Source organism: Dermacentor albipictus, chromosome 5, assembly GCF_038994185.2.
Source record: "Dermacentor albipictus isolate Rhodes 1998 colony chromosome 5, USDA_Dalb.pri_finalv2, whole genome shotgun sequence".
Classification (NCBI taxonomy): Eukaryota; Metazoa; Arthropoda; class Arachnida; order Ixodida; family Ixodidae; genus Dermacentor; species Dermacentor albipictus.
The window spans coordinates 98,997,082-99,022,223 of NC_091825.1; the positions used below are offsets into that span (position 1 = coordinate 98,997,082).

The 25,142-nt window shown below is 46.4% G+C and overlaps 1 long non-coding RNA gene across 1 annotated transcript; it reads right to left on the reverse strand.

Annotated features, from left to right (window-relative positions):
* Nucleotides 1-7,300: 7,300 nt before the first annotated feature.
* On the reverse strand, nucleotides 7,301-16,081 carry LOC139060551 (uncharacterized). Its single transcript, XR_011514914.1, has 4 exons — nucleotides 15,818-16,081; nucleotides 14,358-14,434; nucleotides 11,317-11,371; nucleotides 7,301-7,396 (listed from the first exon to the last, which is right to left on the reverse strand). It is a non-coding gene; the product is annotated as an uncharacterized lncRNA (long non-coding RNA).
* Nucleotides 16,082-25,142: the final 9,061 nt, after the last annotated feature.

A 25,142-nucleotide genomic window follows, 5' to 3' on the forward strand; every position in this document is an offset into this window, starting at 1 on the left:
ATAAAAGCACCTGATTCTCTGTGGTTTCAAGACTTCCGCTGTTAAAATAGCTGCACATGTCCTCACCGTACTGGAGGCCCCGAGATTTAATTGGATTCGTGACTCCTTCCACGCTCTGAAAAGTGGATTACATTTCTGAATGACTATTTTAGGCTTTGTTGATAACCATGAGAATGCTCTCAACTCGCCTTCATTGTTGCGCATCCTTCTTCTGTGTCATTACCACCCCTCATCCAATCTTTCTCGTCCCCGTTCCGCCCTCACGCTTTGCAGAATAGCAGGGTAGAGCACGATAGCTCAGGTCGGCCTCTCTGCCATGCTTGAAATAAATTCTCTCTCTCTTGCCAAGTGTTCATTTGATTCGACATTTCATCGGGCAGTTCCACTAGCCAGCTCGGTTGAGTCATGGAGAGAATACACGTGACCTTCTATGAATATTTCTAGATATGTGAGGTTTACACCCACACTGAGACAGGCGTTCAACTTGGTAAGTGATCAACAAACAATGTGATTGATCTGATGCGGTCGCTACGGCACCAGAAACGCCCCAAACGATTGGTGAAAGTAGCACTGCATCTAGCACTCAGAGGGGTCCTATCAGCATTTCTGGCGATGATGATTATGATAATTTATTGCCATCCTCTTTCAAACGCAGCGGTGAGAAATTGTCACCTTGCCTGCTTGTGGTAGACAGGTGTGGTATAAATGCTTGTCATTCTAACAGCATTCTGATTAAGTATTCTTAATCATTTTTGTCTTCCTGAATACAGCACTGTTTTTGTGAAGTTTTGAATAGAAATGCTTTGTCGTGGCCTTCGTCCGCTGCTTTAAGGCCGTGTGATCGTATCCCTACCACTGCTTGTTATCTCTGAGGCATCTCTGTGCGACACTGTATAATTTTCACACCTATCGGATGCTGCTGGAAGTTCCCCCGTTTACATGGCGGCGGGCTCATTTCTTGGTATTAAAAAAATTCTAGATTCTAAATTTGAGAAATTCTATAGGAATTTACTTGTAGGAGTTCTACCATTCTACCACATGAAATTCTACCACACATGAAAACTACAGCAGTGTTACCATTGAGGCTTGAAATTCTGTTCTTACGCCGCGTAATGTTTCAACAATAGGGGCCTATGAGAGGTAGAAAAATTACACATAATTGTGAGGACAAAACCATCCATTAAAAAAATTACATGGAAACGTCTAATTCGCTCTGAGAGTCCCGTAGCACGCACTCTTACACTCATTTAATTCTTTCATAATGCCCTTGCGCATAGAAAAAAAAACGCTTCATTGCGAATTTTTCTACAGCACAGTCACGCATTTGCCTGTCGTATTTTGATAAAGCCCACCGTCTCTATACGCGGGTGATGTGCACTACATCGCCGCGTTGCGCAATCCTGCACGTAGCCTTTTCGCATGAAATTCGTACGGCCCCAGTTGGAATCCTGAAAACGTAAAATTGCTCTTTCTTTGTGCATCATGCAGCATCTAATTTTTTCACTAGAGAACCGACCTCCGGACATTCGCAGCCATTTTGGTTTCGCGTTTGGGAATGAAATCTGTACGTTTCTCATGTTTTAATATTAATTATCTCAAAAATTTCCGTAATCTATAGTTCTCAGTCAATATTTAGAATGGTAGGAAGTAAGATTATGCCTGGCAGAGCTGCAGGAAATCCACCTATAATTCAGCAACTTACATATAGAATCAACATGACGAGCCGCTTCCTAAGAGTGTAAACTTAAAACATATCTGTATGGTAGCAAGGTATTGGCGTGTGGGTGTCCTTGTCCTTTAACTATTTAAATTCGCATGACCTAACGTCATCTGGAAGCCTTTGCAATAAAGGTAGGTTTACTTGCGAAAGGTTTCCGTCTAGGCATCGCGCGTCGAATTTTAGTACTAAAATGGTCTGTATGCGATGAATTTATAGCTTTCCTCGAACAGCACCATATTTTTGAAGCAAAGCGGATACTCTTCTTCTTGTAAGTGAAAGAAGTACGATGTACGTAGAGGAGGAGAGGAAGAGTAGGAAAGACAGGTAGCTAAGCCAGAGCATTGACCGGCTGGCTACCGTATGATGGGGCATGGAAGTAAAGGCAATCCACGATTACAAAACGAGATACGAGTAAAAAAGAAGCTGAGAGAAAAACTTCACGTGAGTGCGACGTAGCGCACGACACTTAGCACTGCGCTTTCGCTGGCATGGCGTCACCGGGCCCAGCGAGCACGCGCGTCTACGCTACGCGCGTGCGCGTAGCGTTGTGGCCTTTAGCGTCGGCGCGTAGGACCATCCATAGGTGCTACAAGGTGGTGGTATTTATACTTATAGTCGGATACAACTTTAGAAAAAAGGGGGCGTTTACTCCTCCGAGGCAGAGGCAGACGAGCATCCACCAATGGGCGCGCGCTCTGGACAAACGTCATGAGCCAGACGGCTGGTGACCCCGCCGACGGAGAAGATGGCCGCCCGCACTTAGAACTGGGCGAGGTCGCGACAGCTGTGTGCTTCAGCCCCTCGTCAGAGTGCATTCCAGTAGTGTTTGTGAGGGTCTATCATGCCGGAAATATTACTACGAACTTACCATGCGCCATTTATGCGGCGTGCATTTATTCTGAGCCGTGATCCGTTGTAGGAACATTGCAGCGAGCATCGCTGGCGCTGTGCTACGCTTCGCCTGTATACAGGATCCCGCGGCGACCGCTGCGAACACACGTCCTGCGTACTTGTTCCATGTTGTTTTATTTCGCTCCCGAGTCAAGTTATGGCGAGAAAGTTTTCCAAAGACTGGTGCCTACGGTAGCGGCGGGTGTGTTTTTCGTCGGATGGGGTGAAATGATGGAGCAATACCATTCTCAGGAGAAATCAGAAAAGTTCGCGCAACAGAAACTATTTGCAGAAGAAACCTTCAACGCAAAGATTTGTCGCCGTCAACTTAGCGTAAACTATCAATAGAGAGGTTTTAGCTTTTCCGGTATTCCGGTAAAACGCAGGCGGACGCCCGGCGCGTTGGGACGTTGGGGCGGAGGCGTAAACGTGAGCGGTCGAGCAGTCTGCATGGTGCAGCCACCTGGTGGCGCAGTGCTCAAACAGCCAGAAACAGTTAATATTGCATTAACCGAGCGTATTCTTCTTCGCTGCTGGTGTAAATTTTCGGCACTGGCATAATCGTGTTGCAGCCCCAACGCCCCAATGCCCCGTCCGCCTGCGTTGCAGAGCTTCTCTTTCTACTTTTGTCACTTGCAATGAAGCTAAAGAGCAGACGACGGGCAGCGTTGTGAAAGGCACGGGGTTATTTTCCTGCCGCTATCCGGCATGTGCTGCTCTAATAAACCAGTCATCAAAATGCAAATGTCTTTATTTATAACGAGAATTACGCGTTTCAGGAGCATGATGTTTTGAGCGGGACTATTTTAGTCGCGGAGGCTATCGGCTGTCGCGCTTCGGTCATCAGGGCAGGGCCTCCCCTTTTTTCTAAAGCTGTATCCGACTATAGCTTGTTAGTGGCGCTCAGCATAAACATAAAAAAACTTACAAGAGGTCTACGATGTGACCTTTGCGATGTATAAACGTTGCATTAGACTGCATGTTGCGTGTAATGAAAGTAAGCACGATTGTTCCCATCGTCGCAAGTTGTGTAGCATTTAGTACTCACCGCTTGACTCGAAAACAACGTTTCAAATTGATCTTATAATGTGCGTTGAAACTTCACACATTTTTTGTGAATTTTAATCAAGATTGCAGCTTTGTGCTTTGTTTCGGAATCACGGATACCTCACTATGCGATTGGGCTGCATAACTATGTACATTTACTAGGCGTCGGGGCCACGTCGACACTTATTCTCCGCCAGTATGCCTTGCATTGCATTAATGTTGCCAACACTATCAGGACGCTGCTACTTTATTTAAAAACGCGAGCAGAAATACTCCGGGTGCTTTCTGCTAGTGCCATATTTCCTTGCAGTACCGCAAGCGCTCGCCAATGGTACACCCTTTAAAAACAAGAAAGGAGTTGATGATGCTGATATGAATAAGGATGGTGAAATGTAAATAAGCTGACAAATAACGATGCTGCTACTGCTGCTGATGATGATGATGCTCTTTTCTACAGCGCCAAGGAAGGCCAATTGGCTCGGATGTTTAGGTGAAACCAATGTCCTCTTTAATGGTCCTACAAGCAACATGCGAGAATAGATGCTCTGGTGCTAGAGATATGCTGGAATCGACATGAACTACATCGCTATGTCAAATACATGCTCCAAACGGGAGCGCATGCTCTGCCATGTCTTTAGTGGACTGGGAATTGCACGATGATCATCGACTGGGTTGCTGAAGTATGCCTTGAATTGCCACGGCATTTCAAGCCTCCGGCTTCGGGCGTTGTATTTGCATGTGCGGTGTAGGGGAAAGGAGGCAAGCGCTCGGCTGGGCAGTCTACAGTCGACAGTCGCTCTACCAAAATCGCACAGTCACTGCGCGTGCGCCGCGATTGCAGTAAGTTTTGAAAATTTTCGGTCCACTTCTGTCACGCTTACGAGAACGATTATTTGAACAGGGAATTGAACAGCGGTCAAGTCGTTTACTGGGCCCTGAACCACTTTTTATCGAAGTGGATAAGGTCATTTGAAGTGAAAATAGGCTGTTTCAGAAATACCTTGCCGCAAAAAGCACTTCAATGCGTTAAGCAGGAACTTAGGCGTTGGCAGTCAAACATGGCGTCCTCTGTGCTCCATTTCTTCTCCAATGCCTTGCACTGTGAAGGCTGCGGCGCAATGGGGCATGTCCAAAAACTCCGCCTTCTAAATGCCACATGGCACGCAGTTCGAGTTTGCTTTTGAACTTTAACCTAGACGCCATGAATTCCGCCTTTGGTTCCTACGACGCGCTAAACATAAGCCATGCGCGGTTGTCCAGAGCGAGCAGCTGTGCGCTTAGCCAGTGTGGACTAGTGACGGCATCGCGTGGCGGCCGCGGTATCTACGCCATGTTGGTGACCACAACTTGATGTCAGTTATCGGCCAACAACAGCAGTCTAAGGGAATGACGAAATGGTGGCTTTTATTTCGGCTTTTTAGGAAGAGAGTAAAGACAGGGCCTTCTGCTGGAAGGAGTGTTTGAGAAAAAGGTGACTTCGCGATTCGCTTCCGAACGCCACGCACCGTGTACGACAGCAAAGCTTGGCAGAGATGTTCACGGCAGCGTATGCTTCCCGCAGACTATTATTTCACCAAGCCCGAGGGGTGGTTCATGGCCCCCTTAAATGAAACGTGGACATCGATGAAGAATAATTGTTTTGCGGGATATCATTCTTCGAATAATTGGTTAATATTTCACCGATGTTAGGGCAAATATACGATACATTTGATAGTCTCTGTCATGTAAACAGAAAACATGACAAGTTAAATAGTGAACCAGAATACGCCACGTTAAGAAGTCAAACACTAACGGGTGAACCAATTTCATTATTTTATTCGTAGGCTCTGAGTATCCAGAAGTATACGCACAAACTACATGTTTGTTCCCCATGCTCCAGTTGTATCTTTAATAGGCAAGGCTTGATGACGTGCAATGTGATGACAAAACTTCCGAACGTTAATAATACTAAGATGTGAACGTTCTCTTGTAGTAACGGTGAAAACAGATTAAACTATATATAGCATTGGGCGTCAGCTACACGTAACAATATATCAACACATTACAAATGCAGAGGTATATTTACCCACAATCGTATCAAAAACTATATAAATAGCCGTCCGTCCAGTAGCAGCAGCTACAAACAAGGACATACTGTAATATAGTGCTGTGGGATATAATCTATCCAGATGTATACGATGTAAGACAAACGAATGTAAGTTGTGTGGCTCAAGAGCAACATTTCAGCATATGCTGTAATCAGTACAGAGGAATCGAAGAAGAAGACGCACTGCGCCGGGTGCAGGCATTCGTTGTGTCATGCGTAACGTACTCTGCCCCGTACCTACAGCCTACGAAGGTGAACCGCGAGACGCTGAACACGACGATAATAAAGCAGTCAAACTCGCCATGAGCACCCCAGTCTACTCGTCAACGCAGGAGCTGCTGGACATGGGCGGCCACAACATGGTGGAAGAGCTGGCGGAAGTACATCTATCCCATTAGGGAGTAAGGCTCAGCCGGACAGACCACAACCGGGCCGTCCTACGCAAGATAGGATGCCAAATTTAACAGCACCCGACAACGGAGCCGCTCCCCACAACGTGGAGAGACATTATAAAGACCAAGCCCCTCCCCCGGAACATGCAGCCGGGGAGGAATGACGAGAGACGCTCTGCGCGGGCCAAGGCACTGGCTCAACCGCTGGAAGTGGACCCCGAGGTTCTCAACGCGGACGCCTCGCTTCCCAAGCATGGCACCAGAGCAACGGTGGTCGTCACCGCCATCGATAAACTGGTCACAGGCGCGTCGATACGGACGACGAATACAGCCGAAGCAGAAGAAGTGGCCGTGACCCTCGCACTCGCACAACCGGGAGTGTGGACCGGGGTCACAGACTCCAACACCGTCTGCGCAAGCTACCTTAAGGGCAGCATCTCTGCCGCGACACTAGCGATCCTCACAAAACGCAAATCACGGGGACGGGCCGTTGAACTCGTGTGGGTCCCGTCTCACTCGCAAGTGGAAGGCAACGTACTCACCGACCACTATACCCGAGAACTGTCAATCCGGCTGAGGGCAAGCCAGAGCTACCGACCCCGTGACAAATTGTAGGCTTTCCCGTCCGCATGCGCAACTGAGCCGAAGGCAGCAAGCGATCTTGCAAGCGGGGTCGCTAGCGCATATTATGCTCTTCCACAAGATGTTTCCAGCAGAGCATGACACTTCATGCCCCTTTCGCAGATGATCGGAAGGCACTCTAGCACACATCCTCGCAGAGTGCACTAAACTCAAGAAGCCCCCACCATCCCTACTCCCCTCCACCCTCCGCAGCCCCAACCTATCGGACATATCGGACAAAAATAAATTTTTCACCACTACGAACCGTGAAAACAGATATTGGATATTCACAAGGTATTTAACGAGGATCTGGAATAGCTTGCACTTCGCCTTTGGCCCTGTTTGTGAGTATCCGCTTTGGTTTAGCGATTTGCCTTTGGCATACCCGCAATAATTATTTCAACAATTCATTTGTGCAAGCTTGTCTGCATCCTTTTTCTTCGCGCTGTTGTGAGGTTCATTTGCTGGAGGCCTTGAAACTCGTGGTGTATTGATTTCATAAATTTAAAACCAAGCTATTTGGAATCAGCTCGTATACAACACTTTGTGAACGCAAGTAACTTTATTCCGCAGCCAAGCAGGTTGGTCTCGTTGGTGTCCATCCATGGGGCTTTTACTTGTACGCTGATGGAGCGCTGCCTGCATAGATTGATGAAAGGGTTTATTTTACTGCAAACACAATTTAGCATCACACCGATGGTCGACATAGCACAGTGTAATCAATCATGCTAGAAGAAATCGCTTGTGTGCTGACTTCGTAACGAGCAAGTATTGAAGTATTGGTTTCTTGAATCAAATCTCAAACGTTCTAAAACTTTGTGGCCAGTTTTCCATGGCCAGTGGAGTCCTGGAATGAGGACACCACCCACTGGACCTCAAGAGCAACCACCTCAATGGTCCGAATAAATGTTTTTCTCTCTCTCTCTCTATCATATTTGAGCACCATATCAGAGCCGGCAAGTAAGAAATAACAATGCGCTAGAAGTACGGGAGTCGAGGTTTCCCTAAGTCACAACCACATAAAGCCAACACACCATGCCAAGACGGAAAGCATAGCAGGAATAACTTCTTTATTTAAGAGGAATATTGAAATTATATTTGCAAAAAGATTAAAGTGGACGCTGATTGTGTGAGCCAGGGTCACCACTCAAGACCTTAGTGGCTAAGGTGGAACATTTTTTCTTCCGCAATGCGTCACTTGCTTTAATAGGATATTCTTCATCCGCTGCCAAGGTCGTGAGTGATTTCGTTGATTAACACGCCCGCCGTTAACTCCAGTACTTATACATAGGCGTGCAACAACGTGGACGGTAAGACAGCGCCACGGTGTCCCAATCGTAAGAGCCTCGCAGCCGTAATGCCAATACGTTGTTTCCTATTCCCCCTGCGTCAAGTTGCTTTTTCGTCCACTTTCGTTCCTACTTATTCATAAGTTATTCGTTTCACTTATTCAAACAAGTAATTGGCGAAATACTTTCTTTCGTGTCACTGTCTGTTAGCTTCATGTAACAATAAAGTACCAATAACCTATAAGACGCAGACGAGCACAGACATCAAATTTTAAGAATCGGTGTGTTTAAATTGATGTGAAGTGTAGTTATAACATTGACACAGTTGCTACAATGCGGAACGGAGTGTACTGTTGAAAGTCAACAAGCGCTGGAAGAAAACGCTCCATTATACAGCTAAGGAATATACCACACACGGTGCGCAACCATTGCTGAAATCAAAGAATGAAGAAAAAAAGACTGAAGGCCTAAAGGACAATTTATTGAATAAGCATAGAATATTCAAATAAAATCGAAAACAAAAATATCGGGTGCCCAAGCAAAGAAACTTATGAATCCTTACAATAATCCGAAGAGTTTCGCGACATAAGTACCATTGCATTGTGCTATGACGGTACAGGGATGCGCTTTGAGGGCTGATCGAATTTCCACCGTGGCTTCTTACAGTACCTGCGCATGTACATCTACTTATGTTCTAAACATTAGCCTGCAACTGAAGTTTCAAGGCGAGCATTTTATGACGTAGCAGCCGGCAGATCTAGCACTACTCCTTCTTTTACGGAATACAAGCTTAAAGATGCTTCCATTCAGCATATGTTGATAGCATTCTATGAGGCTTGTCTTGATTTACTTCATATTATAGCCACCCGAACTCTCGAAACGTTAATAAGCGGAGCATATGAGCTCAGGATAATACACAAGATAAGCGGAGCATATGAGCTCATGATAATAGACAAACATGGGACAGTTATTGTTTCAGCAAAAGTAATTATGGTCACTTGATGTATTAGCACTACAGATGGTAGTTGTAGTGAAACAGTCGCTTATTAAGTTACTAACAATATCTGGAATACGAAATATCGCCACGAGCTGTGCATCTATCCCAACGCAGTATGATTTTTCTAAACAAGTAATCACCATTAAGAAAAGGTGAGAAGTCACAATTTATATTACAGCATGAAGGGTAATTATATTGTTGTTCACTTCAAACTACGAATATTTTTCGGAGTTTAGAGCCAGTATTAGGGGATGAGTAAAATATGGGGAATAACACGCACATTAACACAGCTTTCATGACCAGGGCGCTCGGAACGCATGAAAACAAATATCGCGACAATAGCACAGCGGTAAAATAGCGTTCCGTATTAGTGGTCCTTTGGAGGCAATAATTTAAACCAATCGTCAAAATAAAATTTCCGTAATTTCTTTCGTTTTTACTTAGTCATATATTGCAGGGTGGTGTATCATGCTAGTACTCCCCTTCACTTCACTCCGCAGTAAATTACATTGAGAAATATCTTAGGAGACTGAGGCTCTCACAAGTGACAGTACGGGTACTCTGCTGTATAATGAGTCACGTTCTGTGGAAGCGCGGAGTCCGGTGTATAGCGTTATTGATCGGAGCTCACACGACCTGATGGCAGCGTTGTTCACTGCGTGGAGCATGAGTGCGGAGTTGCCGCGTTAGCGGTCAGCGGCCGTGGCGAGAACGATAGACAGCTCGACTATGGTGCCGACGTGCAGAAGGGTGCCGTTGATGGGGTCGACTACGAAGAATAGGCGGCTTCTAAGAAGGCCGATGTCGTATGTCGCCATTAGCGACTGGTCGGTGCAGTGCGCATCCGCGAACAGGGCTGGATGCAGCGACATCTTTGTTGGTGAAAGCAACAGCGGTACCAGCCGATTTGCCTCAGCGAGTCCCTCGGCGCGCTGCGAGATTGCGAAGGCGAATGGTTGCCGGCGTACTTTTTCGCCAATGTTGCCACCCGTCGTCAGCTTCTCCAGTACACCGATAAGCTGCTCGACTGTTTCCTCGTGGTGCGTGAGTCGATCTGCAGGCTCTGAGACTCTCGCAGTAGCGATAGCCGCCGCTGACGAGCACTCGCATTTACGCTCAGCGAGTGCAACTAGCCAATCGAGACTCGTCTGGTCGGAACGTGCCAGTACCGTGCGTGCGGACTGTGGGAGGCGCTGCAAACACAGCTCGTGCAGAAGTGGAAGCTGCCTCTCGTTTGCGGAGTACACACCCACTAAGTGACGCAACTTGTGCAAGAGTTGATGGTCGTTGGTAGCCGAGTACCTCGGAGAGGAGCTGTTGGAGCCTACTCTGTTGCGATAGCTCGAGGCGCTGCAGGTCCGCGCGTTGCTGGTCGCCGTGTGCTGTGGCCGAAGGCGTACCCGCTAGCATGTCGTCTGTCCCATGCATGACGTTGGGGGCAGTGCGGAGACGACGTTCAGATATTTTCCTGTCTGTGAATTGATGCGCCGGAGTTTGAAACGGGCCTCTGCTTGTATAAACCAAACTCGGAGATTCCTGGATCCAATTGTGGGAAACTGAAGCTCTGCTTAGATGGCAGAAGACCTAACCGCGAAGCGATCTCCGTCAGCATGAGTAGGAGCAGCGTCGTCAATGGTTACTGTTGGCAAAAAAAACTTAAATATCCTGGGTCACGACGTCTTTGGAGCTTGGTTTGGCAGAGGGAAAAAATGCACTCTCTGTCTTGAGAACGGAGAGTAGACTGACTTTATTCAGAAGCAAAAGCAGGTTTGCTGAGTGGCAGTGAGAGCGCCCCAATCGGGCAGCCGCTTAGCAGGGGGTAATGGCCCCCACGGTGACGTATACTGAATTTCAGGAGCAAGGGGCAATGACCCTTACGTCGAAGACAACGAAGTGACGGATGGTCGCTACATAACTATGGTGCTTGCCGTCACGTGCCGTTGCTTTTGATTTCATTATATTTTCTTCGCCCTTGTGTCTGTGGTGGTTTGCAGCTATAGAACGGTTAAATATCTCGAAACTCTTAAAATGCGGTAATGCTGCCTATCGGGTCCGCCGATGTGCTTCGCTTCGCAAGGAGGATCAGTAGGACGTTAAACTACAGGAGAACTTGCTCTTGAATGGCTCAAAAGGCAATTCCTCACACGAGTATTTAAATTTATAGAGTGTGAGGCAAATCATGCCGCCAAGCCAAATGTGGTGTAAGCACGTCCCGTGACTCTCACGCTGGCAAAGCGCGCAAGGAATGCGACTGGACGAAGTACAGTACTCACATGCTTGCCCGAAAGGACTCGCCTCGCAGGTCTCGTGTGGCTTGCAGACATACCTCTGGGAGCAAGAGAGAAAAACAAATATCCATTTATTTACCTGTATTTCCTTTTTGTTAACCGTACCTGATATTCTAATAAAGTTTATGATCTAGATAGTGACATGCCAGCAAGAAATAACGCAGCAGACGCACATTCCTCTGTGACATTATTATGGCTCTCCCCTATGTCTAACGCCAGGTACTTATTACGCTTGATAAAATTGTACAACCCATGAAAAGCCGCCATGGATCAATAAAATATGCTTTGCGTAAAAATTGAAGCACAACCCTTTACATGGCGTTTTAGTGGAAAATGAACCAGTGTGACAGACGGAGTGCTGCTCACAAGAGATGCACTCAAGGTGTCCTGGCTCTTCGAGAACGATGCCGACCCGAAACTATCCCCTGACAGCGTCCCCTTGCATGTAACATGAATCCAGTGTCAGTTTCCTCACTGGGTAATATTGCGCGAAACTCTGACTGAAGCATATAACTATGTAACTGTCGGTTAAATTTCACGCAAATATTGACCGTTGCTTTAGTTGGGCTTCCAGAATTTACAAAAGGGTTCAAAATCTATAGATCGATAGTCAGCGGCATGCCTTGAACTGTAGAAGGCCCTGCTTCGACGTCAATTTGCTGATCTTTGTGGTACATTTAACGTATCATTGGTATGAATCGTTAGCACACTCCTGCAGCAGCTAGGCTCCATTTTCTTTCTTACTTTCTTTCTTTCTTTCTTTCTTTCTTTCTTTCTTTCTTTCTTTCTTTCTTTCTTTCTTTCTTCATTTACTAAAACCGGAGAGTATGAAAGGGAAACAAGTTTAAGGAGGAGGAAGAGGAGGAAATAAAGAGACAAGGCAGCGATTTTAACCAAAAATTCGTCTGGTTGGCTACCCTACTCTGGGGGAGGGTGTAGGAAGATAAGATAGAGAGATGGAGGGGAGGGGAAGGAAAGCTGCGGTGAGCTAACGCACGCCCGCGGAGAGCCTGAGCGAGTCAAATACGTTCACATAGGCCAGTCGCCGTCAAGAAAGACAAGAGCACCTTCAAAGCTTTAAAATGCGGGGTAAATCTGTGACCTAACACTGTTGCACGCGGTTTCTCATTTCCTTTCTTTTTGCGTGCGTTCTGATCACATTTAATTTGCCCCATGCCAGACAACATAACATTTCTGATATTCGCGACGTCTTACCTAATGCCACAACTTGATGCAATGCCGCAAGTTCACTCCATGAAATAGGGCACTGAGTCAAACACTCCTTTTTTTCAGCGTCGAATGTCTCGTGATATGCTTGGTTCGCTGGGACGAAATACAACCTGGCGTCGTGCCATCACTTGTGAAACTCGATTCACCTATGCACTCGATACTACTATAGCATATATGGGGGCGTGCGTAATTGTTTTTTACACGCAGCATTCCTCAGTCTAGATTTACATCGTTTCTGCAGTGCTATTTCGACCCTGTGGAGCTGAGTTGTAGCCAAGCCCTTGAAAGAAAAATCTGAGGACACGTAAACATTGCCATGTAGTTTTGAATGCGAAAGCATTATTGCCCAATTAAACGTCGTTGAGCGGTCCTTCGTTTGCAGCGCTTTGGGACGCTTGAACAATGCCTTTTAGACTGCATAATGCCGGTTTACGTCGATCCGTGACGTCATGCTGCCTTGCCTTACTGCCACATAATCTAATAGGGATGCGCCCGAGTAAGACGCGGTGATTTTCACGCCACAGTATCGTCACGACGGGCTTGGCAATGACAATTTCGGTCCCAGTAGCAGAATGTCACGAAGACAACTTAACAAGCCTGCTATCTAGGTTCGACTCTCGCCTTGTGAGCGTGGTATTGTATGTTTGAAAGTCACTGCCACAAACACTATATTTTTATAATGTAACCTGTCTTTTTATAGTTTAATTCCTTCATAGCGAATACTGAGGCGATGTTAGAACGCCAGCGACCACCTAGGCGGGGATTGAACGTTCAAATAAGACAGGCTTCTGAGGGCGAGAGCAAGGGTGACGTGGCATCGTTGCAATGGACTCTCCCCTCCTACAACGACTGGCGCTGTAGCGCGGCAGCAGCAGACCTTTTTGCCTTCTGTGCTCTGTCAAGGCTCGCAGATTACGTTGCAATACAGCCAATTCAAATTTAGGTGCAGTTTCACTGCTAGAGACGCTTGACTTTGCGCTCAGTTGGCCATTCGATGCTTTCGCATAAATTATTCCTCATTGTCATATTGTACCTTAACATTGAGAAATGGCTGATATTGCTTTGATGCCTCTCTTTGCTTAATATCTTAGGTTCAGCGGGGCTACATTGCCTGTGTACCGCAGGGTCGGTCGGTATCGCGATGGGTACATTTGTGATTATTTAATACGGTCGTATCCGTGCCCTATATAGGTACCAGCAAACGGCTTTCGATAGGCCTGTTTTCTGACGAACATAGTACTGCAAGTAAGTGTACTTCTATTCTTGAAGCTAAACATATTGAAAGAATTACCTGTCACAATTGCCTAGGTTATTTAATTCTGTCATTCAATTGGCTCTAACCAAAAATAAGTTAATTTTCCCGACGGTTTGGAACCAGGTCGTCTCCTGCTTCAGGGGGAAGTGATGATGCCAAGGCGCAAGATTTAAGCTTTCCTTTTCGAGGTGGGGGAGTGTATGTTGAATTATTCCATGCTACTTAAGGGTGGTATATAGACTGGGCGCCATCCGATAAGCTTTCGTGCTTACGCCGGGGATATATCCTGAAGACATGTTTCCTTTCGAGCGGTCTATGTTCTCGTTCTTGCTGTTTGGTCTCCGTTGTAGGAATTTCGCTTTCTTCGAACACAACTTTACGGTCCGTCAATTCTTACTGTTTGCCTTGTGTTAAAGCACAAGCTAGAGCACAAAATAAAGCACGAAATAAAGCAGAAAAATATCATCATTTTGTGTATGTCACCCGTATAGTCATTGATATTTTTGGCAGTAAATATTTCTTAAAACAAAATTGTACTTACCCCACATTTCTTGCCTCGCGAAGCCCCCCCTGACCCGGATCTTGAAGGTTTAGCCGGAGACCCCTCCGTCAACATCACTGCGGGAAGACTTGAGAATTAGGTTTCCCATAGGGCCCAGCGCGCGAATGCCACCAGAATCTTACATCATGTGACAACGAAAAAGTGAGAATGGATTTATAAATAATACAGCTCTTATCTTGACCTACTGACCGTTCTATCAGTCTTAGATTCATGTCGGTTGCCGTACTTTATTGCGACGACGATGGTGCTTAAGCCTCCGCAGCGCACTCTTCTAGCAGTCAGGCGACATGCTCCGGCATTTGCAGTTCAATTTCAAATAAGCTTTAATTTTTGCGAAGCGTTTGGTAGCACAGCTTACTGTTATTGAAGTTCTGCGCTCTTCGTGCTTCTGCGGGAACATTCATACACATGCTTGAAAGAACACCGTCTAAAGTAGCTGACTTAGGAACCTCCAGGCCAATGTCTAGATAGAAGCATAATTCAGCTAAGAAATTACTGTACTTTAGATTGACAAAAATAACTTTTGAGGTACATATCCTCCCATCCGGTAGGAGAATTTCAACACGCTTTGCCGGCTCTGAACGTACCTGCAGAGATAAGAAGGACGGCGAGTATCAGCACCGTTGTCTTCATCGTGGTGTTCTTGGAGCTTGCAGGCGAACAGCGATACAAGACTAATCGACACAAGTGGGGTGGTCTATACTCGAGACAAAGATGTGTGCGTTGCGTCCGTTCCTGCTTATAAAGGGACCTTCTCAGAGAAAGAAAGCATCCTCGCTACCCTCCAGGCTACTTCCAGAATACATGAATACCACATTTCAAGAGGTGTTTTCCTTTCATCTTGTATATGAATGCTGGGTAACTGAGTACGTAGCTCTGCTTAACCTGCCGTTCTGGAAGGCTCGGTTCGCTGAGGGTGAGAAAGTAAGAATAAGCGCGGAATGGCGTTCTGCAAGTTAATTGCGATGGGAGCAGCCATTTTTTGGCACGGTTCCCATAAAGCTACATAAACATCATGTGACCTTGTGCTGCTTGCTGTGGCCGTACTTAGGACATAAGGTTGCCGTGAAGTGAAAGCAAAACTACAATAACAATTTTATGCCTGATTAACACGTGATTATTACGTTTAATCGAACAACTGGGTCAAGTGGCTTCAGACAATGATTTTCAAGATTACTTTATACGAAAATTTGTTTATCCTTGTTACCGAGGGTTAGGCACAATGTGGTACGCATGGTCGAGTACTGTGGTAAACACTAACGATTTTAACACCCTTATGGGAGCATAAGACGTGGTTTTATTGTTTCTCACCGCTAACACCCTCCCGGCGAAATGCTTGTTTATAATCACTCACGGAATGTAATTAAGCTTTTTCATTCAATTTGTGACGAGTTTCAATGATGATACGTGGCACGACAGCCATGACAACAGCCGCTTACCTGCGACGCCTTTTCGTTCTGCAGGTTCTGCTCCGGTGTAGCCCTCGACCACGGGACAAAGGATGTGCTGGCGACATCCCGGAGGTCTCTTGGCTCCCGGCCTGTCCAGACGCAGCAGATGACCTTGATTTGCCACACCGGACGAAGCGCACCCCACCGACACCACGAGGGTCTGCTACATCGCCACCCCAAGATCACGAGCCACCACCTTGGCTCTTACAACTGCGCCCCCTGGTTCTACCGTTACCAAGTCATCAGATAACGTCGCCTTTTACCCAGGACTATATAAGTGTGACATCGCGCAGCGCGGCATTCTATGGGCTGACAACCATGACAGCCATGACAACAGCCGCTTACCTGCGATGCCTTTTCGTTCTGCAGGTAAATTATCAGTATTCATTGTATGGCCGACGTACTCGTTATATGGCCCTTGTTGTGCTGCCGAGCCCACAGTGTTGTATTTTTATTGCTTTCGATTGTGCACGTGTCCTTCATCAACTACTAATCCTGTCCGGAGACGTCGAGTTAAACCCAGGTCCAAACACCCGTGCAAGCGAAACGCAAACACCCAGTGGCATAATGACCGCACTGACTGAAATTCAATCTGGCCAAGCTTCACTACTAAAAGAAATGAAACCCCTGCAACGTAAGCTGTCCCAGAGCGACAGCGCTATAAAGGAGATTAAAGACCGCCTTGTCAAAATTGAAGAAGACTGCGCATCCCTGGTAGTTATAAAAGAACAAGTTCACGATATCCGGACGCTTGCCGATCAAAATGCAAAAGATATATCATTGATTAAGACCAGGCTGGACGACTCGGAAGACCGCGCGCGACGCTCAAACCTAGTATTCTTTGGATTAACAGATCGCGAACGTGAAACGTGGGCCGAGTCAGAATCGTTAATAATAGATCTATGCTGTAAAGAATTAAATATAACTGTTCAGTCGGTGGACATCGAACGTGCCCACCGTTTGGGCAAATTCAAAGTAAACAACAACAGGCCAATTATTGTAAAACATTCACATTTCAAAGTAAAAGAACAAATTCTTTCACAGGGTAGGAAACTCAAGGGCACTGCATATAGAATTTCAGAAGATTACTCTCCTAACACTCTAACAGCTAGAAGGCGTTTAGTCGAATTCGCCAAGACACAACAGAAACCATTCAAGCTCCGACATGACAAGCTAACTATTGGAAACAAAGCTTACACGTTTGACCACAACGCCCAAAAGGTTGTCCCTCGTGCTTTAAATGCCTAGGCCCCAGCAATGCTAACTCCAAGAAAAATTGTTTTTCGTTTGTTTTTACTAACATTAGAAGCATTTTTCCGAAGCTTGACGCTCTCAGTAATCTTGCCGACACAACAGAGTCTGACCTAATTGTTATTACTGAAACTTGGCTTAATTCTACAATAGAAGACTCTGAAATATTGCCATTTTTCCCTAATTTCAATATCTTCAGGCATGATCGAACTACCAAACGTGGTGGCGGCGTATTCATTGGCGCTCATAAGGACCTTCAATGTACTGAAATTAAGACATCGTCCTCCCTAGAAATTCTGTTCGTCCTGTGTAATGCCTCTTACCCACCCACAATAATCGCAGTCAGCTATCACCCCCCTGGTAATGATCCTAACTTTGTTGCAGAATTCCACGAAACATTGCGTTCGGTAACTGAATTGCATCACCACTCTCCGATGTTACTGTTCGGTGATTTTAACTTCCCCGCCATAAACTGGACTAACCTAACATCAGCAACTTCGCAACAAAGTACCGAAAGTGATTTTGTTAACTCCTGCCTAACCTTTGGATTAACGCAACTTGTCACTGAACCTACACGTCAAGGTTGTAATTCTTCTAACATACTCGACCTCATTTTTGCTTCTGATCCTGACAGTTTATGCAATGACGCATTTGCCTGGTCTTAGTGATCATTCTATAATCCAAGCATCGTACTCCTGTCAGCTTACACAATCTACAAAGATAACCAAAGTGATCAAACTGTATGACATAGGGAATTACTCGGCAATTAACTCGGAACTCGCACATTTTGCTGCTTCATTCCACGCCAGTTTTTTCACACGTTCTGTCGAATCTAACTGGCTGCTTTTTAAAAACAAAATGCTCGATGTGTTCGCGAGATACGTACCCGTTATCACCCTAACCGAAAAACAGTCATCCCCATGGTTTAATATCACACTAAAGCGTCTTAATAATAAAAAGAAAAGGCTTTTTCGCTCGGCTAAACGATTTAACAACGCAGGCGCATGGAATAAGTATTACCTTGCAGAAAAAGGATTCGAAGCTCTAGCAAATAAAGAAAAACGCACTTTTTTTTTCCCAAACGCTGCCGTCTATGTTAAGAAATAACCCCCAAAAATTCTGGAAAGTTATTAACCCTAATAACTCCCAGCCATTAGCTCTGTTTGACGATCAAAACCATCGTATTCCCGATTGCGAAATTGCTGAACAACTTAACCGTACTTTTTCTTCCGTCTTCACAACTGAACCTGTCAACATATTACCCTCGCTTCCCTCTTTCGGATCATGCAGTCATGCCTGATATTACCTTTTGTCCTTACGGCATTGAGAAACTAATTGATTCATTAAAACACACATCATCGTCTGGCGTCGATGAAATAAATGTTAAAATGCTGAAAAACACCAAAACAAATGTGAGCGCGATGTTATGTGCTATTTTTCAGCAATCATTGTCATCAGGAGTGGTGCCGGAAGACTGGAGAGTAGGCAAGATTGTTGCAGTCCCCAAAAAAGGTCCTCCATCGTTGTGCTCTAGTTATCGCCCCATTTCACTCACTAGTGTTTGTTGCAAACTAATGGAGCATGTTATTTACTCTCAGACCGTAAACTTTTTAGTATCCAATAACCTCTTTCACCCAGCTCAACATGGCTTCCGTTAAGGTCTTTCATGTGACACTCAACTAGCTTTATTTTTTCATGATCTAAGCTCTAACCTCGACTTGAACGTACCTGTAGATGCTATTTTCTTAGATTTTGAAAAGGCATTTGACAAAGTTCCACACCAACGGCTACTCCTAAAACTTTCCCGTCTCAAGATTAATCCATTTGATTAATCCATTTGTACTGGATGCTACGTATCCAGTCGGATACGTAGCATCCTTACTAACCGACAACAGTTTGTATTTGCTAACACACAGTCATCTAAAAGATCTTCTGTCCTTTCGGGCGTACCACAAGGCAGAGTTCTCGGACCACTACTCTTTCTAATTTACATTAATGATCTTCCTACTGAGATCACTTCTAACATTCGATTGTTCGCAGACGATTGTGTAGTTTATCGACGCATAACTAACACTTCAGACATGCATTTGCTTCAAGGTGACCTAAAACGTATTGAATTATGGTGTAACAAATGGTTGATGTCTTGAAATACTAAAAAAACCTCGCTAGTTTCTTTCCATCGCAGACAGCATCACCAATCAGGGAAATACACCAAATACGGTGCCGAAATCTCATCCGTAGACTCGTATAAATACCTCGGCATAACATTTTCAACTACCCTAAATTGGTCACATCATGTCATTAACTTAGCCAATGCCGCGAATCGAACCCTCGGTTTTCTCCGCCGGAATCTAAGACTTGCTCCCCCATCAGTAAAATTGTTAGCTTATGTTACATATGTCCACCCTGAGTTAGAATATGCATGCTCTGTCTGGGATCCTCATCAACATAACCTATCTAATACACTAGAATCAATTCAAAACCGTGCAGCCCGGCTTATCTACTCTGAATATTCTTATCATGCAAGCGTGTCTGAACTAAAATCCCGTGCCGGTCTTACTAATCTAGAATCACGATGTCTTATTTCTAGAATGTGTCTTTTTCACAAATTCTATCATTCACCACTGCACATTTCAGCTATACTACCAGCTCATCGTCAGTCCAGCCGTATTAACCACAGCAAAGCTGTGTATCCTCCCCCGGCGCAGACTACCTCTCATCTACGATCATTTTTTGTAAAAACCGCCAGGGACTGGAACGGTCTGTCTGCCGACATCACGCACCACTCCGACACTCATCACTTCAAGACTGCTCTCGAATCACTGTTTTGTTAAAGCCCATCCCTCATGTAATACCCCATCTCTGGGGCCTTTGAGGTATAATAAATAAATAAATAAATATATAACGCGATAACTGATGAAATAAATGCTTATTGCTATCGCTGTCCAACTCTGGCGTCAGATAAATTTGTGGCCATCAGAAAGTAAGAATTAGTACGATGTTTAACTATGACTTCTGTCAGCTTAAATGAAGTGTATTGCCCGCTATCATGTAAAATATTTTTCATTGCCTTGGGTGTAAGGGGTTTAGCAGTTCAAAACACTTTGCCTTTCAAGAACTTAACAGCTTTGCATCATACCTGCTGAGAGAAGTAGGATGGCCACTATGAGCACCATTGTCTTCATCGTGGCGTTCTTGGTGCTTGCAGGCGAGTGGCAATCGGAGCCTAAGCTGCTCAAATGCGGAAGTCTGTAATGGATCAGGATATGTTTTTCTTTCGGTCACCAGTGTTTATATAGGGATGGTGTTCGAGAGTGAAAATGTTCTTGCATCGAATTGGCGCCCTCCAGAATATATGATCAGTAGCATCTGTGGATGAAGGCTTTCGAATAACCTTGAATGTGAAAGTTAGACAGTCGGTGCAGTTGTGTTTGTCTAACAGGGAGAATGCAAGCGGAATGGTAATGAGCCCGATATCTGCAATGCGAAAAGTGTTGTTTTTTTCTGGATGCTTCGGATATCAAAACGTAAGCCTCATACGGCCTTGCGCTGCTTACTGCGGCTGTACTTCGTGACGTCTTAGACTAGTCCTCTAGTCAAATAGAAGCTATATTGATTGATATATTGATTATTGGTATATTGATTGATATATGGGATTATTACGTAGTTATAAAGCTTCATTGAATAATTTGTTATGATGGCATCGGTTAGTGTGGGCAATGTGAGGGCGGAGGTCAGCCAGACGTACTCAGGAATCACCCAAGACAAAGAGAGAGAAATAAACTTTATTGTGAGACCAGGCTTCTTGAGCCCAAAGGTGGGTGGCCTCCTCAGTCCAGGTAGCCATGGCTCGCTGCCGCCGCCCGAGCCCTATTCACCAACCGCAGCTGGCTGTCAGGGTCTTGCGTCACCAGCAGAGCCTCCCACTGGTCTTTCGATTCTTCCTCCATATCCGCTTCTTCCTGGTTGTTATCGCTTGGTGGTGATGATGACGGTGGTACTTCGCGGTTATTTCTACACTCCAGCACCATATGGCGCAAGGTGTTGGGCGTGTCCGGCGGGCAGAACTTGCAGTCTCGCCCGTAGATGCCCGGGTACATGGCGTGCAGCAGTGTTCCGTGTGAGTAGGTTCCAGCCTGTAGTCTTCTCCAGGTTACCGCTTGGTCCCTACTCATCGTCTTATGCGCGGGCGGGTAGCAACGCCTCTGCTTCCTGTAGTGCGCCAAGATATCCGAGTACTTCTTGGATATGCGTTCATCATCCTCGTCACAGCCGTTGATACGTGTTCTCTGTGCGGTGGAGATGGCTCGGCGTGCATGATCTCGAGCCGCGGCGTGCGCCGCCTGGTTCCCCGTGAGAGACTCGTGTCCCGGCGTCCAGAGGATTTGTGCTGCTTCTATCTTGGTGTTGTTCAAGACCTGAAGTGCTGCCTTTCCAATCCTTCCATTCATATACCTTCTGAATGCTTCTTGCGAGTCCGTCACCACGGTAATCATGGCCTTCTTGCACGTTGCGATGGCCAGGGCTATGCCCACCTCTTCCGCAGTGCTCGTGTCCTTGGCACGTATGGATGTGGCTGTAAGATGTTCGCCCTTCTCGTCGACCACGCTGATTGCGAATCGGTCCTCAGTACTGTACGCAGCTGCATCCGTATATCTAACGTTTTCTTCTTTGCTGTTGGTGCGTTCGAGAATGCGCTTGAGCGCCTGTATTCTCGCCTGTCTCCTTTCCTTGTCGTACTCGGGATGCATGTTTCTCGGAATGGTACTTATGTGTAGCTTGTCTCTGATCTCGTGTGGGATACGCTGAGGTAGGTGCCTTTCATCCTCGACTTGGTAGCCCAGATCTTGCAGCAGGGCTCTTCCCGTCTTTGTCAGCTTCAGTCTCTCCAGTTAGTTGACGTTGTGCGCCTCCACGAGCTCTTCCCACGTGTTGTGGACTCCAATTTTGAGCAATTTCGCTGTGGACGTGGAGGGGGAAAGACCCAAGGCAATTTTGTATGATTTTCTGATGAGGGCGTTTACTTTGTCTCGTTGACTGTTCTTCATGTCAACGTATGGGGTCCCGTACGTGACGATGCTCGTGAGCAGAGCATGTATCATTTTCGTGCAGTCTTCTTCCTTGAGTCCGTGGCTTTTGCTCGTCACTCCTTTGATAAGGTGGGTTATTTGTTGCACTGTTCTCTGAATTTTTTCCAACTCTGCTCCCCCGGCCCCGTCCTTTTGAATCAGGAGTCCGAGGATGCGGAGCGTCGTAACCTGCGGAATCATGATGCCTCCCACCTTTACTACCGGGTCTGGTATCTGCTGCGGTTGTCGGCCTCTTGTGCGCTTTCTTAGCACCAAGAGCTCGGATTTTTCAGGTGCGCACGTCAGTCCACACGCTTCCAGGTACTTTTCCGTAGTGTCAACCGCTTCTTGCAGAGCGTCTTGCTGTTTACCTGTCGACCCTCCCGTAGTCCAGATGGTGAGGTCGTCAGCATATATTGCGTGACCAATCCCTTCTATTTGCTTCAGTTGCTTGGGTAGTGAGCTCATCGCCAGATTGAATAGCATCGGCGAAATGACAGAGCCTTGTTGCGTTTCCCTTCGCGGTATGTCGAATTTCTCAGAGCGTAAGTTGCCTATCCCCACTGTGGCTGTCCGTTCTTTCAGAAAAGCTTTGATGTAATTATATACTTTCTCGCCGCAGTTACATACGTTGAGGTGCTGCAGTATGGCTTCGTGTGACACGTTGTCGAAAGCCCCTTTCACGTCAAGTGCGAGGATGGCTCTTTTGCTGTGCGTGTCCAGCTTGTCGATGACTTTTTCCTTGATTTGCAGCAACACGTCTTGCGCGGACAGGTGCGCTCTAAATCCGAACATAGTGCTTGGGACGTGTTCGTTGTCTTCGAGATAGTCGATCAAGCGGTTGTGCACCATGTGCTCGTAGAGTTTTCCAGCACACGAAGTTAGGGATATAGGCCGAAGGTTCTGCACGCTGATGGGCTTGTTGGGTTTAGGTATCATGGTTACCTCGGCATGTTTCCATTCCGGTGGTACTTTACCTTGTTGCCAGCACTCGTTGATGTATTTTAAGAGCGCGTCTACAGAGGGTCCGTCAAGGTTCCGGAGTGTCTTCTTGTTTATTCTGTCGTACCCCGGCGCCGTGTTGCGGGTGAGCTTGCTCAAGGCCCTCTCGATTTCTGCTTCTGGGAAGGGCCGATCCAGTTCTATATTTGGGTTGCCTCGATACTCGTCGAAGTGCGAATCTACAGTTATGTTTCGCTCCGTACCGAGGAACTTCTCCTTTACTTCTTTGATAATGTCTTCCTCTTTCCCCGGGTGGGTCTGTATGAGTCGCTGCACTTTCTGTTTTGCGGCGTTCTTGTTCTCCTTCTTTGATAGGAGAGTCTTGAGCACCGCCCAAGTGCGCTTGCTGCTTAAGGTACCTTGAAGCTTGTTACATGTGTCGCGCCAGTTCTTTCTTTCAAGTTGTTCAGAGTACTCTTGCGTTTCCTTGATCAGCTTAGAGATTCGAATTTTGAGTTTCCGGTTGCACTTGTTACGCTGCCAGCGTTTGGCGAGACCCCTCCGCGCCTCCCACAGGTGGGAGTAAGTGCGGGTCGACCACGGGGGTGATTTGCGACAGCTGGATTGTCCTCGTATGCTTCTCGGCTCTTTCCACGACTCCTCTGATCCATATTTTTATGTCGTCTATCGTCGCATTAATGGCGCTCTCATCTTTGCGAAAGGCCTGCCAGTCCGTGATCTTGGCTTTTCCTATCTTCATCATTGCTTTGTGGTGCGGAATGATCGTTTGCACTATATAATGGTCGCTACCAAGATTCTCTTCCATGCAGCTCCACTCATACTGTTTGAGTCCATGTACGAATGTGAGGTCGGGGCTGGTGTTTCTAGATACACTGTTGCCGATGCGCGTGGGTGTCTGCGGGTCGTTGAGTAGCGTGAGGAGGTGTTGTTGGGCTACGTTGTGCACGTCTTCTCCTTTTTTCTTTGAGGCCGCATAACCCCAGGCCACATGGGGAGCATTAAGATCTCCAACGACTATCAGCCCGTTACCCTTCCACAGCTTCTTCACCTCTCTCATAAGCTTGTCTAGATCCTTTAGGTGGTCCTTTGGTGGGCTGTACACGTTTAACACGAAGAGGCTTTGCTGCTGTTTTTTCTCGGGTACGATTTCGACGAGGGTGTGTTCGATGCGGTGTTGGATGTCGTGTCGTTGAGCGTTGATGGCCTTTTTGGTCAGGATTGCTGTCCTCGTTTTACCGTCAGTGACGTGAGTGAGGTAACCGCTGACCTTGAAATCTTCTGCTTCGGTTTCTTGTAAGGCTATAATATCTGGGTCAAACTGCTTGCAGAATTGCACAAGGTTGCTTCTCTTACTTCGGATAGAATGACAGTTCCATTGCCAAATTTTGAGCCGTGGGTGTTGCTTGTAGTCATCTTCCTCTTTAGTTTGCCTCGCCATCTTGTTCGCTTAGGGTCTGCATTATCTTGGCTTCTCTCGCAGGGTACTTAGGTTTCTTGCGAGCATTATCTCTTTCTTCTAGCATGTGAATGCGTTGACTGAAACTTTCTCCGGACTGTGTTATTTTGGTCTGTAGAGCCTGAATCTGGTTCTCTATTTCGTTCTTGAGAGATTGGAAGCCAGTCTGTATCATCTGTGTTACCGTGTTTTGCATAACCAGCGTTACTGTGGACAGTGTGGTTTCCATCATGACGGTCACGTTGGCGTTGATGCGGTCTTCAAGTGTCTTGAGGTCGTTCTGGGTTATCGCCGCTTGGTTCGACAGTGTTGATGGCTCTGGTCGTGTTGGTGATGGTGGTGGGGGTGGGGATGAAGGCCGCGGTAGGGGTGTTTGCGATTGCTGGGTCTGTTCTCTCCGTAGTTGTTCTATTTCTCGCACCAGGTATTGGAGCTGTTTTTCTGTGCTGGCTTCCTTCTCTTGTGTCTTCTTCTTTTGCTGTTCTAGCTCTCGCTTCAATTCATCGTTCTGTCTTCGGAGAATCATTATCGTGTCTTCGTACCTCGAGTGTCTTGTGGTTTGAACGCCATTATT